The 17,184-nt window shown below is 49.7% G+C and overlaps 1 protein-coding gene across 1 annotated transcript in view; it reads left to right on the top strand.

Annotated features, from left to right (window-relative positions):
• Positions 1–15,861: 15,861 nt before the first annotated feature.
• Positions 15,862–17,184, top strand: part of HPCAL1 (hippocalcin like 1) — a 115,227-nt gene continuing 113,904 nt past the window's right edge. Inside the window, exon 1 of the mRNA XM_020892456.2 lies at positions 15,862–16,195. The gene's annotated coding sequence lies outside the window, so the exon portion shown is untranslated. The remainder of the gene's footprint in view (positions 16,196–17,184) is intronic.

Raw genomic sequence — 17,184 nt, 5'->3', positions numbered from 1 at the left:
ACGAGGTGGAGTGCCCTCAGGGTGCTCTCTAATTGGGGGTGCCACCAGTAGGTAACCCATCCTCCAGAAGACTGACCGTAGTGCTAAAGGAGGAGCACAGGGCTGAGAGAGGAACCCAGGGCCCAAGGGTGTGGGGGGAGCTGGAGCTGGAGGCCAGAGGGTGCTTAGGGAGGCCACATCTGAGCCTTGAGATGAGTCTGAAGGATGAAAAATGCCTGGTGGGGAGTCCTTTCTGGACAGTGGGCCTGTTGGGGCCTCATCTGGCTTCCTGCAGGCAGGACCTGGCCCTCACTGGCCCCAGCTCCTTCTGAACTTTGGCCTTCTATGGCAAACCAGGACAGCCTTACCGGGAAGGTGGTGGAGGTGTGAGCAGCCCCAGAACCAATCCAGCCAACCACCTCCTCCTCCCAAAGCTGAGCCCAGTGCCACGAGGCACTCCTGCGGCCTCAACCCTGAAAAGAGGAACCACCAGGCCAGGCGTTTTACTGTCTGCAAAGCTCTTTCAGCTTTCTTTCCTTGCTGGTGTCCGGGTCACCCCCTCCCCAACCTGAAGACAGGGGTGCTGATAGCTTCTGCCCCAGTGGTTTCCAGACAAAGCAAAGGAGGGAGGGACCAACAGAGATTGGGGTGCGGTCCAAAGACCCAGGTTCTGGAGCTACCAGTGGCTCATGGTGCAGGCCTGCCATGCTCTCGCCTCCCTCCACTGGGGACTGACACACGCCGGGGAAGCTTCAGAAGCCTCCTGTGAGCCTCTTGACCTTGTGCCTGAACGGCTGGGGGGTAATTCTGCAGATTCTGCAGGCAGCGGGTCTGAACTCCAGGGGCAGTTGGCAGAGAAGGAACCATCTCCTCCCCAAGTCAGGACAGGAAGCTACCCATCAGCCCAAGTTATCCTCAAGGATAAGTCCAGGCCTGCGGAGGCTCTTAGGCCCCAGACAACTTTCTCTGGGAGACGAAATAGGCTCAGGTGACTGCTCTGTGTTACTCTCCAGAAATGGAGAGGAGCAGGCAGGGAAACTGGGGCCTCAAGACTTCAGGGACCGGGGTCAGTGTGAGAAGAGCGAAGCACTCATCTCACATACAAAATGAAACACAACTCTGTCATCTAGACAGATTCTTTTTTTTTTTTTTTTTTTAATTTTTGGCCACATCAAGAGGCACACCCTGATGTTGGGAAAGAATGAGGACAGGAGAAGAAGAGGGTGACAAAGGATGAGATGGTTGGATGGCATCACCGACTCAATGGACAGGAGTTTGAGCAAACTCTGGGAGATGGTGAAAGACAGCCTGGTGTGTTGCAGTCCATGGGATCGCAGAGTCAGACTCGACTGAGCGACTAAACAACAACAGAAGCATGCAGAATCTTGATTCCCTGGCCAGGGATGGAACCCGTGTCCCTTTCTGTGGAAACTCAGAGTCTTAACCACTGGACCACCAGGGAAGCCCCTGTGTAGTTCCTCTGTACACTCACCCAAATACCTCCTGTATCTGAACCAAGTGAGATGCAAGCAGAAGCCCTACAGTCAACAGACATGACATGACAGGTAACACTTACGTATTTAAAGGATAGCCAGTAAGGACCTGGGCTTCCCTTGTGGCTCAGTCAGTAAAGAATCCGCCTGCAATCTGGAAGAGACCTAGGTTCGATCCCTGGGGTGGGAAGATCCCCTGGAGGAGGACATGGCAACCCACTCCAGTACTCTTGCCTGTAGAATCCCTATGGACAGAGGAGCCTGGTGGACTACTTTCCATGGGGTCGCAGAGAGTCAGACACGACTGAGCGACTAAGCCCAAAGCACAAGAACCTACGGTATAGCACAGGGAACTCGGCTCAATATTATATAAGAATCTAATCAGGAAAAGACATCTTAACCACTGGACCGTCCTAACCACTTAACCACTGTGTATTGTCCCTCAGCCTGAGGCTCAGACATGTCTTGGGCTTCTCAGGAACTCTTAAGGCTAAAAGTGCTTACAAGTGGAGGGAGCAAGGGAGGGAGGTTCCCAGGTTGGGGGCACAGTTGTATGCAAAGGCCTGGAGGCAGAAATGCTGTTAAGTTGACTTGCCAGGATGATACAAGAAAATCTGCAGGCACAAAAGATTTTCTTGTATCCCTTTGTGTGGTAACAGTTTTATTGAGATGTAGTTCAGATACTATGCAATTCACCCATTTAAAGTACACAAATAATGGTCTTTATTTACTGAGTTGGGCAACCATCACCAGGACCAATTTTAGAACATTTTTTTGCAGGGGCGGTGGGGGAAGCATTGTGCTGCTTCCAGAATCTCAGTTCCTTGACCAGAGTTTGAACCTGAGCTCCAACTGTGAAAACACCGAGTGCTAACCTCCGGACCACCAGGGAATTCCCCAGAAAAGTTATGTCACGCGAGTGTATGCTCCTCGGTTCTTTGTCTTGTCACAGCAAAAATTTGGAGTGACGGACATTAAAGCCCCTTGGCGGGTCACAGCTCTCGGAGAACAGACCGTGTTATAGCTCTTAAGGAAATCAGTGTTACAGCTCTACTTATTTAGATAATAGCAGGAAAATCCATCTTTGAGGTGTGAGGGCATGTCAATCCAAAGAGCCGAAGACGCGAAGAGAAGATGGCCCCATCACGCAGGGGTGGGGGGTGGGGGGAGAGAAGAGGGTTTTGGCTCCCCTTTTTATATGTTTCTCTGTCCCTGGGCCTGCCTTATGTAAATTGGGCCGGCCAGGGGTGTTGTTCGCTTTACCTGAGGTTCTCACTCCGGTCCTCGGACCTTCCTTTGTTCTATTTTCACGGGCGTTCCCTTCCAGGTCTTTTACCCACCGCCACTTTGGACTCTTTTTCCCTATTCTACGTACCTAACAGAAGTGTGCTGACATTCTGACATTTCCCTTCACTGGGAAAGCCCTGAGACTCCCCTAGTCAGTGTTCCAGCTTGATGCTCTCCGCTTAAAGTATACAAAATATTTTTATTTCAACTACTTTTTCACTGAAATCTTTCTAAGATTTTCTGAGAATTGCCCCCGTAGCCATTCCTCCTGTTCTTTACCCATAGGATCCCAAATTCATTTGGAGCGGCAAAGATCTCAGTTAAGGACCGCACATTTTCCAGTTTCCTATAACTAAGTTCTGGTCAATCAGACGTGAGCAGAAGTATTGTGCGCCACTTACTTCCTCTTTAGAAACGAGGGAGATGGCTCTTTTCTCTGTTTTCATCCTTCTGCCTAAATAAAGTATGTAAGTACTGGATCTTTTGCAGCCCTTCTGGACCGTGAGGTGATTTTGAGACTAAAGATGCTGCAAGGAAGAGAAACACGAGAAGATGAGTCTCTGTCACCTGGGAGCATTTTAATCCCAGACTTCCTGTCTCTGGACTATTCAACTTTATTGTCATAAATTACGTGAAATAAAGTATACCCATTTTAAGTGTACTGTTCAATGAGGTTTGATATATGCAACTACCATCCCAATAAAGATATAGTGTTTCCCCATTACCGCCAAAAGTTTCCTTGTGCTTTTTTGTAGTCAGTCCCCATCCCCTTCTCCCATATATCTACTCTATCTGCTGTTCGTCCTCTAGATTAGTTTTGCCCTGGGCTACTTTTATATGAGAAAGAACTAAAGGTCTATTTTGCTGAAGGCAATATTTTGGGTGACCTTTATTGTTTGCAGCTGATTCTAAAGCATAACTGAATATAGATATATTACACACGGTTTCAGATAGAGGCTCCTAAACACATTGTAATATGTTTTTGGTAACTTCAGACCATTGTTAGATATCCTGTGCCTTTGATTGTTCCCTGGGAAACAGATTTGGAGATGAGATTTTCAGCAGGAGGTTTATTAGGGAGCGTCCTTGGGGACACACCTCTGCAGTAAGTAAGAGACACAGAATGAGGCAGCGATAGCTTGTAAGAGAGCCTCTTATAAAAGAGCCTCAGCCATTCCCACAGGGAGCTCTGAGGCTGGGTAGACCTTCAGAGACATCCCGGGCTGGGTCCCCAAGCTAACAGTTCCTGGATCTGGGCTATCCCTGGGGAGTGCTGAAACTTAGACCAGGCAGCTCTTTTCTTTCTCTTTTTAAAAAATTTATTTTACTTATTTATTATTTATTTTTGTTTGTCTTCATTGCTGCACAATGGATTTCTCTAGTTGCAGAGAGTGGGGGCTACTCCTCGTGGTGGTGTTTGGGCTTCTCATTGCAGTGGCTTCTCTTGTTTGCAGACTACGGGCTCTAGGGCGTGCAGGTTTCAGTAGTTGTGATTCTTGGGCTCAGTAACTGTGGTTTGTGGGCTCGAGAGTTCAGGACTCAGTAGTTGTTGCCCCGCAGCACGTGGAATCTTCCTGGACCAGGGATCGAACCCGGGTCCCCTACGTTCTGGCAGGCAGATATTTAGCCCCAGTGGACCACCAGGGAAGCCCCAGGCAGCTCTTTTCACTTGAGGGCAGTTCCCAGGATGGGATACTGCTGCTGCTGCTGCTAAGTCGCTTCAGTCATGTCCGACTCTGTGCAACCCCACAGACGGCAGCCCACCAGGCTCCTCTGTCCCTGGGATTCTCCAGGCAAGAACACTGGAGTGGGTTGCCATTTCCTTCTCCAAAGCATGAAAGTGAAAAGTGAAAGTGAAGTCTCTCAGTTATGTCCGAATCTTAGCTACCCCATGGACTGCAGCCTACCAGGCTCCTCCGTCCATAGGATTTTCCAGGCAAGAGTACTGGACTGGGTTACCATTGCCTTCTCTGAACAGGATGGGATGAGCCAAGAGCTATTAGTAGTCAGTACTTCAAGAAGCTGCGGGTCTGCGTGTCTCGGGTCTGATGAAGAGTCTGGGAGGCACGTCACGGCCACCACAGTGACATGAGCTCTGGTGGTGTCCTTGGGGCAGCTCAGTAGCGTGGGAACGGCATGTACCTGCCAGGCAAGATCTCACGTCCCTCTTGGTCAGATGCCTGACTCTGGGGGCCCTGAAGCCCTCAGAACAGCAGAGGCCTGATCTTGGGGCCAGGGCCGTGAGTTGTCAAAGTTGTTTCCCCACAAAACCATCTGCTCTGCTTCTGCGGGAACTTCCCTGTGTTCCTCCTGGGCTCTGTCTAGGCAGGCCCCCACCTGGGAGGCTGTGGGGGCAGATGCCTTCTCTTCCTGTCTCTCAAGCTGCCCCTGGAAGGGGCTGTCTTTGCACACCCCGACTTTGGCAATGTCCGCACCCCCGCCCCCGCCCTTGTCCAGCCCTTCCTTAATTGTGAGCTTTACAGTGACTTCACTGACCCTGCTAGAAAGACATGAAACTTAACAGCCTTCTGGGCTACTCACAACTCCTTCGCTGTGAGAACTGTTTCTAATATTCTGCCTTATTTTACCAACTAAGCCTGAAGTTTCTACCTGAATTGGGTACCTGGGCTTTATAACAATATTTCCTCCGTGCCAGGAGCTCTTCTCTTAGGTTTGAGGGCTGCATTCCAAAAGGCCGAGGTTCCTGGCACTTTGACTTTTAGATTAGCCAGACAATCCCATAAATCAGAATTAAATGAGGGTCAGGGGATACTATTTATGTTACTTTTTAATGAAAACCATTTAAAGTACAGGTAAGTACAGAGGATATCAAACATATACGCATCCCCAACAGAGTGGCTGTCAGGACATGGTGGCTTCATAGTTTTAGAAATAATGCATGTCTGTGCTTCAGCAGTCATGTCTAGATGTGAGAGTTGGACTATAAAGAAAGCTGAGCGCAGAAGAATTGATGCTTCTGAACTGTGGTGTTGGAGAAGACTCTTGAGAGTCCCTTGGACTGCAAGGAGATCCAACCAGTCCATCCTAAAGGAAATCAGTCCTGAATATTCATTGGAAGGACTGATGTTGAAGCTGAAACTCCAATACTTTGGCTACCTGATGCAAAGAGCAGACTCATTGGAAAAGACCCTGATGCTGGGAAAGATTGAGGGCACGAGGAGAAGGGGACGACAGAAGATGAGATGGTTGGATGGCATCACCGACTCGACAGACATGAGTTTGGGTAAACTCTGGGAGTTGGTGATGGACAGGGAAGCCTGGCATGCTGCAGTCCATGGAGTCGGAAAGAGTGGGACGCGACTGAACTGAACTGAACTGTGCTGGCGAAGCCTCCTTCATCACTCCAGTCTTTTTCCACCCTTCCCTGTCCCAGAAACAAACCCTTAATGTGAATGAGTGGCATTCTCTTTCAGTCCATTTTGATACTTTTGCTATACTTATATACATTTACACAGATGTACACTGCATTGTATGTTTTAAATAAACCTAAACAATGATGTACCACAGTTTCCATGTTAACTCAGAAATATCTAGCTACTTGATGTTAACTGTCATTTATTTTATATTCCATCGTGTGAATATAACATGCTTCATTTACTCCTTCCCCCAAACACTAGACACTGAAGCTGCTTTCAATTTTCATCCTCCTTTGCTGCAGTGACATTCTTGCACAAGGCCTTCTGGCTTCTGCACAGGGGTTTTGTTGGGGTGTATAAGCAGAGGGATGTTTGCCTCTCAGCTTTACTAGGTGTTGCCAAATTGCCCTCTAAAGTGATTGCTGCAATTAACCCTCTTCCCCTTGGCATACTCAAGTCCCCCTGACTCAACCTTTTTCCCTACTTGGTACGGTTAGGGAGGTAACCCTGTCTCGAAGTTGCTTTATTTTGTCTCAGCTGCTGAAGGGGTTGGACATCTTTCATATTGGCCACTTGGACTATTTCTCCTGTGTCAATTCCTTTTTCACTTTATCAAAGGATTTTGCCCTTCGAGTTTCTTTTCAGTCTTTATTTATTTTTGGCCTCTCTGGGTCTTCGTTGCGGTGTGCAGGCAAGCGAGGGCTACTATCTAGTTGCCGCGTGTGTGTCTCTCACCGTGACAGCTTCTCTTGTTGCAAAGCATGGGCTCTAGGCACATGCAAGTTTCAGTAGTTGGGGTTCACCGGCTTCGTTGCCCCTCAGCATGTGGAATCTTCCTGGACCAGGGGTTGACCCCATGTCCCCTGCATTGACAGGTGGATTCTTAACCACTGGACCACTAGGGAAGTCCCAAGTTTCTTTTAATGTCATGTTCTTCCAATACAAAAAAAAAAAAAAAAATAGGGGAAGAAAAAAAAGAAAATAAAAAAAGAAAGAAAGAAGTGTAGCCTCACAGTCATGTGAGGCCATGGGGAGAAAATCTCATGTAGGAGGCTACGACGGGATTTAGCTCCACCTGGATGTTATTATCTGTATGATTTGGGGCAAATGGCTTCCACTCTGATTTTTAAATTTATTCATTCTTCAAGTGTACAATTCAGTGGTTGAAAGTATATTCACAAGATTGCACAGCCATCATCCCTATGCAATTCCAGAAAAAAATTCTGTGCCCAAGAGAAGTCAGTCTTCCTCCATTTTCCTCAATTCTCAGACTCTGGCAACCACTAAGCTACTATCAGTCTGTATGGATTTGCTTATTCTGGACATTTCCTAGAGTGTGTTAAAATCAGCATGATGTTTTCAAGGTTCAATATGCTGTAGCATGTATTAGCGCCTCATTTCTCATTAGGGCTGAATAATATTCCACTATTATGGATAAACTACATTTTTCTTTTCTTTCTTTTTTGGCCACATTGTGCTGCAAGACTTGTGGTATCTTAGTTCCCTGATCAGGGATTGAACCCGGGCCCTCAGCAGTGGAGTGCAGAGTCCTAGCCATTGGACCACTGGGGAATCCCCAAGATCATATTTTATTTATCCGTTCCTCAGTAGATGGACTTTTGGGTTATTTCTACTTTGTAGATGTTATAAATAATGCTGCTATGAACATTCATGCAAAAGTTTTGGGGTAAACATTTATTTTCAATTTTCTTTGTTATATGCTGGGGTATAGAATTGCTGGGTTGTATGGTAACACCTGGACTTTCCAGGTAGCACAGTTGGTAAAGGATTCACCTGCCAACGCAAGAGATGCAAGAGATGTGGGCTGGATCCCTGGGTCAGGAAGATCCCCTGGAGGAGGAAATGGCAACCCACTCCAGTATTCTTGCCTGGAAAATTCCATGGACAGAAGAGCCTGGTAGGTTATAATCCATGGTTCGCAAAGGGTTGGACACAACTGAGTGTGAACACACACACACACACACACACACACGTTAACTCTATGTTTAACTGTTTGAACAACTGCCGAACTGTTCTCCACAACCATCACACCATTTTATACCACCTCCTCCATTCCCACCAACACTTGTAATTGTCCACCTTTTTACAGCAACCCTAGTGAGTGTGGAGTAGTCTCACTGAGGTTTTGATTTGTACTCCCCTGATGACTAATGATGTTGATCATCTTTCTTTCTGTGTGCTTATTGGTCTTATGTATATTTTCCTTGGAGAAACAGCCATTCAAACCCTTTTCCATTTCTAAATTGAGTTGAAATTTTATTGTTGAGTGGTAAGAATTCTTTTTATCTCCTAAATAGAAGTTCTTTATCAGATATTTAATTTGCTAATATTTTGTTCCATTTTGACAGCTGTCTTTTCATGTTCTTGCGAGTGTCCTTTGAAGCACAAAAGCTTTTAATTTTGATGATGTCTAACCTGTCAGCCTTTCCTTTGGTTGTCAGTGGTTTGGGGCTGTAGCTAAGAAAACATTGCCTGATCCAATCAAAAAGAGCTATATGTTTTCTTCTAAGAGTTTTATAGTTCTAGCTCTTACATTTAGGTCTTTGATCCATCCTTTTTTATTTTTTTTACGAGGTTCATTGATTTATTTATGTTTGGTTGTGTTGGGTCTTTGTTGCTGCACATGGGTTCTTTCTAGCTGTGGTGTGTAGGACTACTCTCCATTGTGGTGGCTTCTCTTGTTGCAGAGCATGGGTTCTAGACTGCTGACTCAGTAGTTATGGTGCCGGCCATCGTTGTCCCTCCTAAAGTGCGATCTTCCCGGACTGGGAATTGAACCCGTGTCTCCTGCACTGGTGGGCAGATTCTTTTCCACTGAGCTGTAGTAAATAATGGAGTTTCCATCAAATGGAAGCTCCTTTGATCCATTCTGAGTCAAACTTTTGTAAATGGTGGGAGGTAGGGGCCCAACTTCATTCTTTTTCAATTTGGCTACCTAGTTGTTCCAGTACCATTTGTCAAAATGACTATTGAGCACTTGAATTGCAGCTAATCTGAACTGAGATGTGCTATAAGTACAGGATGCATGCTGAATTGTAAAGGCTTAGTGTGAAATAAAAAGAATGCAAAATATATCACCATAATGTTTAGATGAATTACATGTTGAAGTAATAGTTTTTAATAGATTGAATTAAATAAAATGTATCATTAAAATTAATTTTATCTGTGTCGTTTTACTTTCTAAAATGTGCCTACATATGTGGGTTGTGCCCTCTTCCTGTTGGGATTTGGACAATGTTGGCTTGGAAGAAGAAATAAAAGACAAAAAGGGCTACGGAGGTGTTCCTTCCACCCCACGTTAGTCGTAGAATTTTTTCAGGCAGACACCTATCCTCCTGCTTCGGGCATGGACCAATTTCTCAGGCACCAGGAACTCTGTTTCCCAGAGAAGAAGCCATTAGGAGCAGAGTTGGAAAGGCAAGCAGCTTTTTCCGGTTTGAACTGGTTTGAAACAGCGGTCAAAGCCACTATTCGTGTCTGGCTTCAGGTTTTGTGCTTTCGACCGAGCCTTATGCAGCCAAACAGACTCTGGGCTGCTCCCCTCCAATTACCAATATAGAAAAGATGTCAGCCCAGGGCTGGGGGCTTTGGCTTTACCTTAGGGGGCTGGCAGACGTGGACGCGAGCTCCCTCTGGTAATGGGCAATCATGACATCCACTGGCGGGTGGCACCTGGACACACGGCCTGGTCCATTCTGCTCTGCAAACCCACAATAAGCATCTGCCCTGGGGGCTCCAGATGAGCCTGCCCACCTCTCCTGGTGGGGCCACTGCTTCAAGATCAACACAGTTGGTCCCCGGCCTGCACTGGAACACAGGGCGAACCACTTCCCATCTTGCAGCACACGTGGGCCCCTTTCCTGTAGCCGCCTGAGGGCAGAGTTCCCGTGAGGATACAGCTCAGGGACGGTAGGCGTCTCATCCATGCAACACAGCGAACATGCGCTGGAACTGAAATCAGGACCCAGGTCTCCTGACAGTCACTGCATAGTTTTCCTTACACCTTTGTTCTCAGTCAGCCAGGTCTCAGGGTAGATGATACCTAAGCCGATGAAGGGAAGGTACTGATCATTTATTGAGTTTCTCTCCTACCATAGGCTCTGTACACACATCACCTCTTTTAGTCCAAGGGAGGCATTAATATCCACATTTTACAACTTAGGAAATCAGAATGCTGGATTCTGGATTAGGGCTCCATTAGGGTGGTTAAAGAGAGTGTCCTAGGATTGTTAAAGGAGAGAGAAGGAAGAAAGAGGAGTCAAGGAGGGAGGGGTTAATTTTTTTTTTTTAACATATTCAATGTTGCTCATTTAAGCCTGTCAACCTCCCCAATGAGAGATTCAGTGAATTTAAGGAATCTCCCAGGAATTCCCTGGAGGTCCCATGATAAGGACTCCGTGCTCCCACTGCAGGGGACACAGGTTCGATTTCTGGTTCGAGAAGACTTCCACACGATCCTGACAAGGGTGGCTGCAGGAACCTGGAATCCCATCGACTTCCCTCTGCTCCTCAGAGCCTGCCTTTGGTGATGATAGGAGAGGAGTCGGCCCCGAGGCCTCACAGCAGACAGGCTCCCTTCCACACCCTTACCCTGCCCCTTAGAAGCTTGGGGAGGGCTCAGGGAGCAGGGTTAGAGGCCGATACACTGCTCAAGGACCAGAATGAGGTCCTGAAAGCCCCTGGTCCTGAGATCGGGGTCTGGGCTCCCAGCCCTGGGATTAGAGAGGGACAGCAGGGCAGATGGATGGGAAACAGAAGATGGGAAGATACGCAAACCATGTCTGAGGCAGCTCAGGGGATCATATTAGAAGACCCCAGATTAGGGGCCCTGCAGAACACACGGTCATTTCCCACAGCTCAGGAGGCCAGAGGTCCAAGGAGGAAGCGTCAGTTGATTCAGAGTCTGGTGAGGACTCTTTTCCTGGCTTGCAGATGGCCTCCCTCTTGCTGTGTCCTCACATGGCCTCTAGGGACAGAGGGAGAGATCACATTCTATCCTGTTCTTCAAGGCCACCAACCTGAAGGGATTAGGATCCTAGTTTTATGACCTCATTTAATCGTAGTTATCTCCTAAAAGGCCTAGCTTCAAAAACAGGCACTTTGGGGGTGTTAGGGCTTCAGGGTATCAATTGCAGGGGGTGGGGGGAACCTGATTCAGTCCAGAGAAGGGTGGTTGCTCTAGGGGAAGGGACATTCTAGTTTGTCTTGACCACCGCCCCAGAGCTTGCAAGCATAAAAGAGAAAGGGAGACCCATCGCTATGTGCCCTCGAGTCACATTCCCTGGGTGACCCCAAAGGTCGCAGCATCTGCCTCAGGGGCTGTCACGAACACTGGTGGACCTCAGGGATAAGCTAGATGGTTTAAGGATTCATTTCCACACCTCTGATCACTGCTGACCAGAGGCAGAATCCAGTGATCCTTTTTGCTGGTGCTGCCAGCAAGTGCTCTGCCTATTTCCTCTGCTTTGAGCTTCTGGGGTCAGGAGAAGAGCGGGCAGTCAGAGGAGCCACCTCGCCCACTCTGTTCCTGGTAGCTACATCGTAATTACAAATGAATCAAAAGAGGACCTGGAAACACGCTAGCCTCCGCTTTCTCAAACATTTAGGAACAGGGGTTTGTGAGCTAGAGCTTCATTTATTTGAAACAACCTCCCTAGTAAGACACGCACTCAAGTTCAGCAAGTACTACAAATAGTTTATTTAAGTAGTATTTTTTTTTCCAATGCCTGTGTGGGCCCAGCACAGTAACATTTTGAATTGGCTTTAAACCTGGCTATCACTGATTGTTCATGCAACGTTGGAGACCTCATTTCTCTAAGCAGAGGTGTCCTCATCTATAAACTGAGGAAAGAATCTCAAGAACGTTAGAGATAGCATATATAAGAGTGCTTCAAAAACAACATCATACCCCAGACACAGGACACAAATTTATGAATACCAAAAGGCAAAGGGGGTGAGGAGGGATAAGTTAGGAGTTTGAAATTAGCAGATGCATGTTGCTACATATAAAACAGATAACCAGCAAGGACCTACTATACAGCACAGGTAACTATACTCTGTAAAAACCTATAAAGGAAAAGAATCTGAAAAAGGATTTTATATATATATATATACACATATACATATATATACATATATATATATATACATACACATACACATATATGTATATGTATGTATATACACATAAGGGCTTCCCAGTGGAAAAGAATCCGCCTGCCAATGCAGGAGACGCAAGAGATGCAGTTTCAAGCCCTGGGTCAGGAAAGCCCCTGGAGGAGGAAATGGCAACCCGCTTCAGTATTCTTGCCTGGAAAAATCCCATGGACAGAGGAGACTCCTGGGGTACAGTCTATAGGGTTGCCAAGAGCTGGACACGACTGAGTCACTGGGAACAATACACACACATATATATATAACCGAGTCACTTTGCTGTGTATCTGAAACACTGTAAATCAACTATACTTCAATAAATTAAATAAAAAAGAAGACAGACTCTAAAAACAAATTTTGTACATACAAAATTGAATAGATGAAAGTATTTAATATCTGTCTTATGCAGAAGGTGAATGGTAATCTTCATCTCCAAGGAGATCTTAGAAATAATAACAAAAAGGCAAGTATTTTATAATAACATATAAAGGAAAAGAATCTGAAAAAGAACACACTCACACATATACTTGTGCTCTTGGCAGTGAAATCCTAACCACTGGACTGCTGGGGAAATCTCCGTACACCTGGAACTAACACAGAATTGTAGATCAACTACCTACCGATGTGAGAGTGTAAGTTACCCTATCGTGTCCAACTCTTTGTGACCTCATGGACTGTAGCCTGCCAGGCTCCTCTGTCCACGAAATTCTTGAGGCAATAATACTGGAGTGGGTAGCCATTCCCTTCTCCAGGGGATCTTCCCCACCCAGGGATTGAACCCTGGTCTCCTGCATTGCAGGCAGATTCTTTACTGTTTGAGCCACCAAGAAAGCCAAATCAACTACACCTCAATTTTAAAAAAGCACAAAAGTAAGTCAAATATCATTAAGAATAATCAGAATCATTCCTGACTTGGAGTTTTCACAGCCATCGAATGAAAGACAAATTATATGACACTTGTTATGGGTCCAATTGTTTCGCCATAAACATGTTGATGTCCTAACCCCCTGGTACCTGGAGTTGTGACCTTATTTGGAAATAGGGTCTTTGTAGTTGATTAAGTTCCTATAAAAGGGGAAACCTGGCCCAGGGACAGACACGCAGAGAGAAGGTGATGTGAAGATACAGGGAGAAGACAGCCACCTGCAAGCCAAGAGACATCCAAAGCTACAGAAGCTAGGCAAGAGGCCTATAAAGACTTTGGTCTCTGCTGAGAAGGAAAGATGGAGACCCTGGGTACCACAGCTGGCTCCGGTGATGTCACCACAGCCCAGTACTGTTCCTGCTGTCATTACAGCATTTTAACATTTATTTATTTATTTTGGTTGCACGGGGTCATTGTTGCTGTGTGTGGGCTTTCTCGAGGAAGAGTAGTTGGGGGTATTCTTCCTAGTAGTGCACGGGATTCTCATTGCGTGGCTTCGCTAGATGCAGAGTAGAGGCTCTAGGCAGGCAGGGGTCAGTGAGTGTGGCATGTGGGCTCAGTAGTTGTGGCTCCCAGGCTTTTTGCTTGGTGGCATGTGGAATTCTCCAGAACCAGAGGTCAAACCCGTGTCTCCTGCACTGGCAGGCAGATCCTGTCCACTGCACCAGGCAGAGCCCTCCTGCAGTATTTAAGGCTTCATTCAGGGCCGACCAAGAGACTTACTCCCTCCGGGTACAGTTTCGTCATTTGCCTGCAGAAAAAGGGGTCTGGGCTCAGACCACTTTGCCTGCCGGCCCCCCTGCCACCAGCCAATTCCCCCCAAAGCCACCCACCACCATTTCTCTCTGCAGCCTCCCGCGTGGTGGGGGTTCCACTCACCGTGCTTTTGTGGAGGAGGATATGATGGAGATTTGAGTTTTCCCCTGGAGACGCTAGGAAGACAGTTTGTCTCAGCCTAACACTAAGGCCCAGCTGCACATTTATGGCTGTTTCTGTGGTTACCTTTCTTCGGGGATGTTTGGGGTGGGTGGTGATGGTAGAGGTGGGGGCGTGTGCATATCTGCTCTTCTAGAACCCAGATTTTCTGAAGCCACTGGCAGGGTGCCTTGGGAGGCACAGACCCCCATTTTTGCCTGCTAGCTGCTCACCACACGGCAGGCAGATGGGAAAGTCTGCAGGAAACACGGGTCCACTTCCCCCTGAGACCTAGGGACTCAGCCCAGAGGATGAGATGGGAACTAAGCCCTTCTTCAGCAGAGACCGAAGACCCACAGAATGTCAGGGAGGGAGGGGCCAGAAGAAGCCTGCTCCTGTCCATTTTACAGGTGGGGAAACCGAGGCTGAAGGAGTCCAAGTTAAGTCAGTGAAAGTCACTCAGTCGTGTCCGACTCTTTGTGACCCCATGGACTGTACAGTCCATAGAATTCTCCAGGCCAGAATACTGGAGTGTGTAGGGTTCCCTTCTCGAGGGGACCTTCCCCACCCAGGGATCAAACCCAGGTCTCCCACATTGTGGGCAGATTCTTTACCAGCTGAGCCACAAAGGAAGCCCAAGAATACTGGAGTGGGGTAGCCTTTCCCTTCCCCAGGGGATCTTCCCAACCTAGGGATCAAACCCAGGTATCCCACACTGCAGGCGGATTCTTTACAAACTGAGCTATCAAGGAAGCCCTTCTACATATAATGGAATAGTATTCAGCTTTAATATGGAAGGAAATCATGTCACATGCTCCAACGTGGATGAACCTCGAGGATGTTATACTAAATGAAATAAGTGAAAGTCGCTCAGTCCTGTCCAACCCTTTGTGACCCCTAGTCCATGGAATTCTCCAGGCCAGAATACTGGAGTGGGTTGCCATTCCCTTCTCCAGGGGATCTTCCCAATCCAGCGATCGAACCCAGGTTTCCCGCACTGCAGGTGTATTCTTTAGCAGCTGAGCCACAAGGGAAGCCCAAGAATATTGGAGTGGGTAGCCTTTCCCTTCTCCAGGGGATCTTCCCAACCCAGGGATCGAACCTAGGTCTCCCGCACTGCAGGCGGATTCTTTTACCAGCTGAGACACCAGGGAAGCCGGAAGGAGTCCAAGGGACCTGTCCAAACGGCCTCAAGTCAGCAAAGGCCACCAGAACTGGAACCCAGGCCTCCCTCCACCAGGCCCCCGGGCTCCTTCCCTGAACCACACGCGGGAAGGTTGGGGCCATCTGCTTACAGGACGGGCAGCGGGGTGGTACCAGAAAGGGTCTGGCCGGCGGCCTGGGGCGACTTGAGAGGCTTCTTCCCCGTCCCGGGCCACCGGGGCCGCACTTCCTGGCACAGAACCCGAGAGGACGCGGGGCGGGCCTCTCCCGGGCACCGCCCCACAGACCTCTCCCAGACTCTCAGGCCAGGGGCCAAAGGTTAGGAAGGCGGAGCTGGCGCTTGGTTCCGCCCCCTACCTCGAGATCCACGCGGGGCGGCAGGGGGCCGGCGTGGAGAGGGCGAGGGCGGGGCGCGGCAGGGTCAGAAGGGGGCGGGGTTAGAGCCGGGGGTGGGACCAACGTGAGTTGGTGGGCGGGGTTAAAGGGAGGGGCGTGGTCTAGCGTGGGCGGGTCTGCAGGAAACTTGAGCTCGCGCCCCGCCTCCGGCCCCCGCCTCCGGGCCCCGCCTTCGCGTCCCCTTCCTTCCCCGGGCTGGCGGGCGGGCCCCGGCGACTGCAGGCGGCGGACTGGCGGCTCTGCGGACGCGCGGGCGCCTCCACCTCGCTCCCTCCCTCTCTGCCGGCTTCCTTTTGTCTTTCCGCGAGGCGATGAGCGCAGGGCCAGCGCGGCGGCTGCGGGCGCACGGAGGCCCGCGCTCCTAGGCACCCCTTCCCCGGCCTCGGCGCACCAGTCCCTCGAAGCGGCCCGTGCCCGCCCCCAGTGCCGGCGGCGCGGAACTTGGGCTCGGGGAGCTCGACAGATCGCGCCCTGCGACGGAGCAGGTAGGAAAGGGGTTGGGCTGCGGGTAGTGCGGGGCGTGTGCTGCAGTCGGGCTCTCTGCGTGTGTGTGTGCTTGTGTGCGCGTGTGCCGGCGGTGATTGTGTTTTTCTGCGCTGTGGAGTTGTGGTTGACTGAGTACGGCGGTGTGTCCCTGGAATGGCGTGTCCTCGTGGGGCATCCGTGTGTGCAGCTGGAATCGGCACATTTGGGGGCTGCGTTTGTGGAATCGTGTCGGGGCGCAGTTGCTGGTGGGGACCGGTGCGCCGAGTGTGTATCGTGTGTGAGCGGCTGTGCGTGTCGGGGTGCGGATGGGCAAGGTGGGCGTGGGCGGAGCAGACCCGAGCGCAGAGCCGCGCGGGTCCCGGCCGGCCGGCGCAGTGCGGAGCTACAGACAGAGCAGGAATCCGAGGCCCGGGGTGGAGGGTGGCTAGCCCGGGCTTCGGGGACAGCCGGGCGACCCCCACCCGGGGACAGGTCCGCGCGGTCCACGTGAGTCACCTGTGCACTCTGGCCAGGGGAAGGGGCCAGCTCGGCGGCCATCTGCTCGCCCCATCCCAGGCGGAGGGGCGGCGGGCAGAGCCCTGCGGCGGAGTTAGGAGCCGGGGCATCGCGGGGACTCGCGCCCGCGCCACCTGTGCCAGATACGCCACCATCCCGGATCGCGGTTTTCTTATAGAATGGGGACAATTCCCCCCTCCCTCGGGGTCTGTCGTGACGGTTAAAATGAGAAACACTGTAGCTCTCTCGCGTTCGGCCGAGTGCCGGGCACACAGTAGGTGTTATGTTAACTGGATTAGCGTCTCACTTAAAAAAAATCCTTTCTTTCCCCCTTTATCGTGGGAGAGGCTCCTGTTCCACACACCCCCACCCCCGCCCCGTGTGTCGTGTGCTTCTCCCGCCGCCCTAACTTAACCATGAAGCTCGGAGACCCAAGAAAGTTTAGGCGGCCGGCGGTGCTGTCTCCCCGCCGCTGCTCCGGTCCGGCGCCGCC

This window comes from Odocoileus virginianus, chromosome 2 (assembly GCF_023699985.2).
Source record: "Odocoileus virginianus isolate 20LAN1187 ecotype Illinois chromosome 2, Ovbor_1.2, whole genome shotgun sequence".
NCBI lineage: Eukaryota > Metazoa > Chordata > Mammalia > Artiodactyla > Cervidae > Odocoileus > Odocoileus virginianus.
The sequence above is the reverse complement of the archived record's forward strand: the minus strand, read 5'-3'. Positions and strand labels throughout refer to the sequence as shown.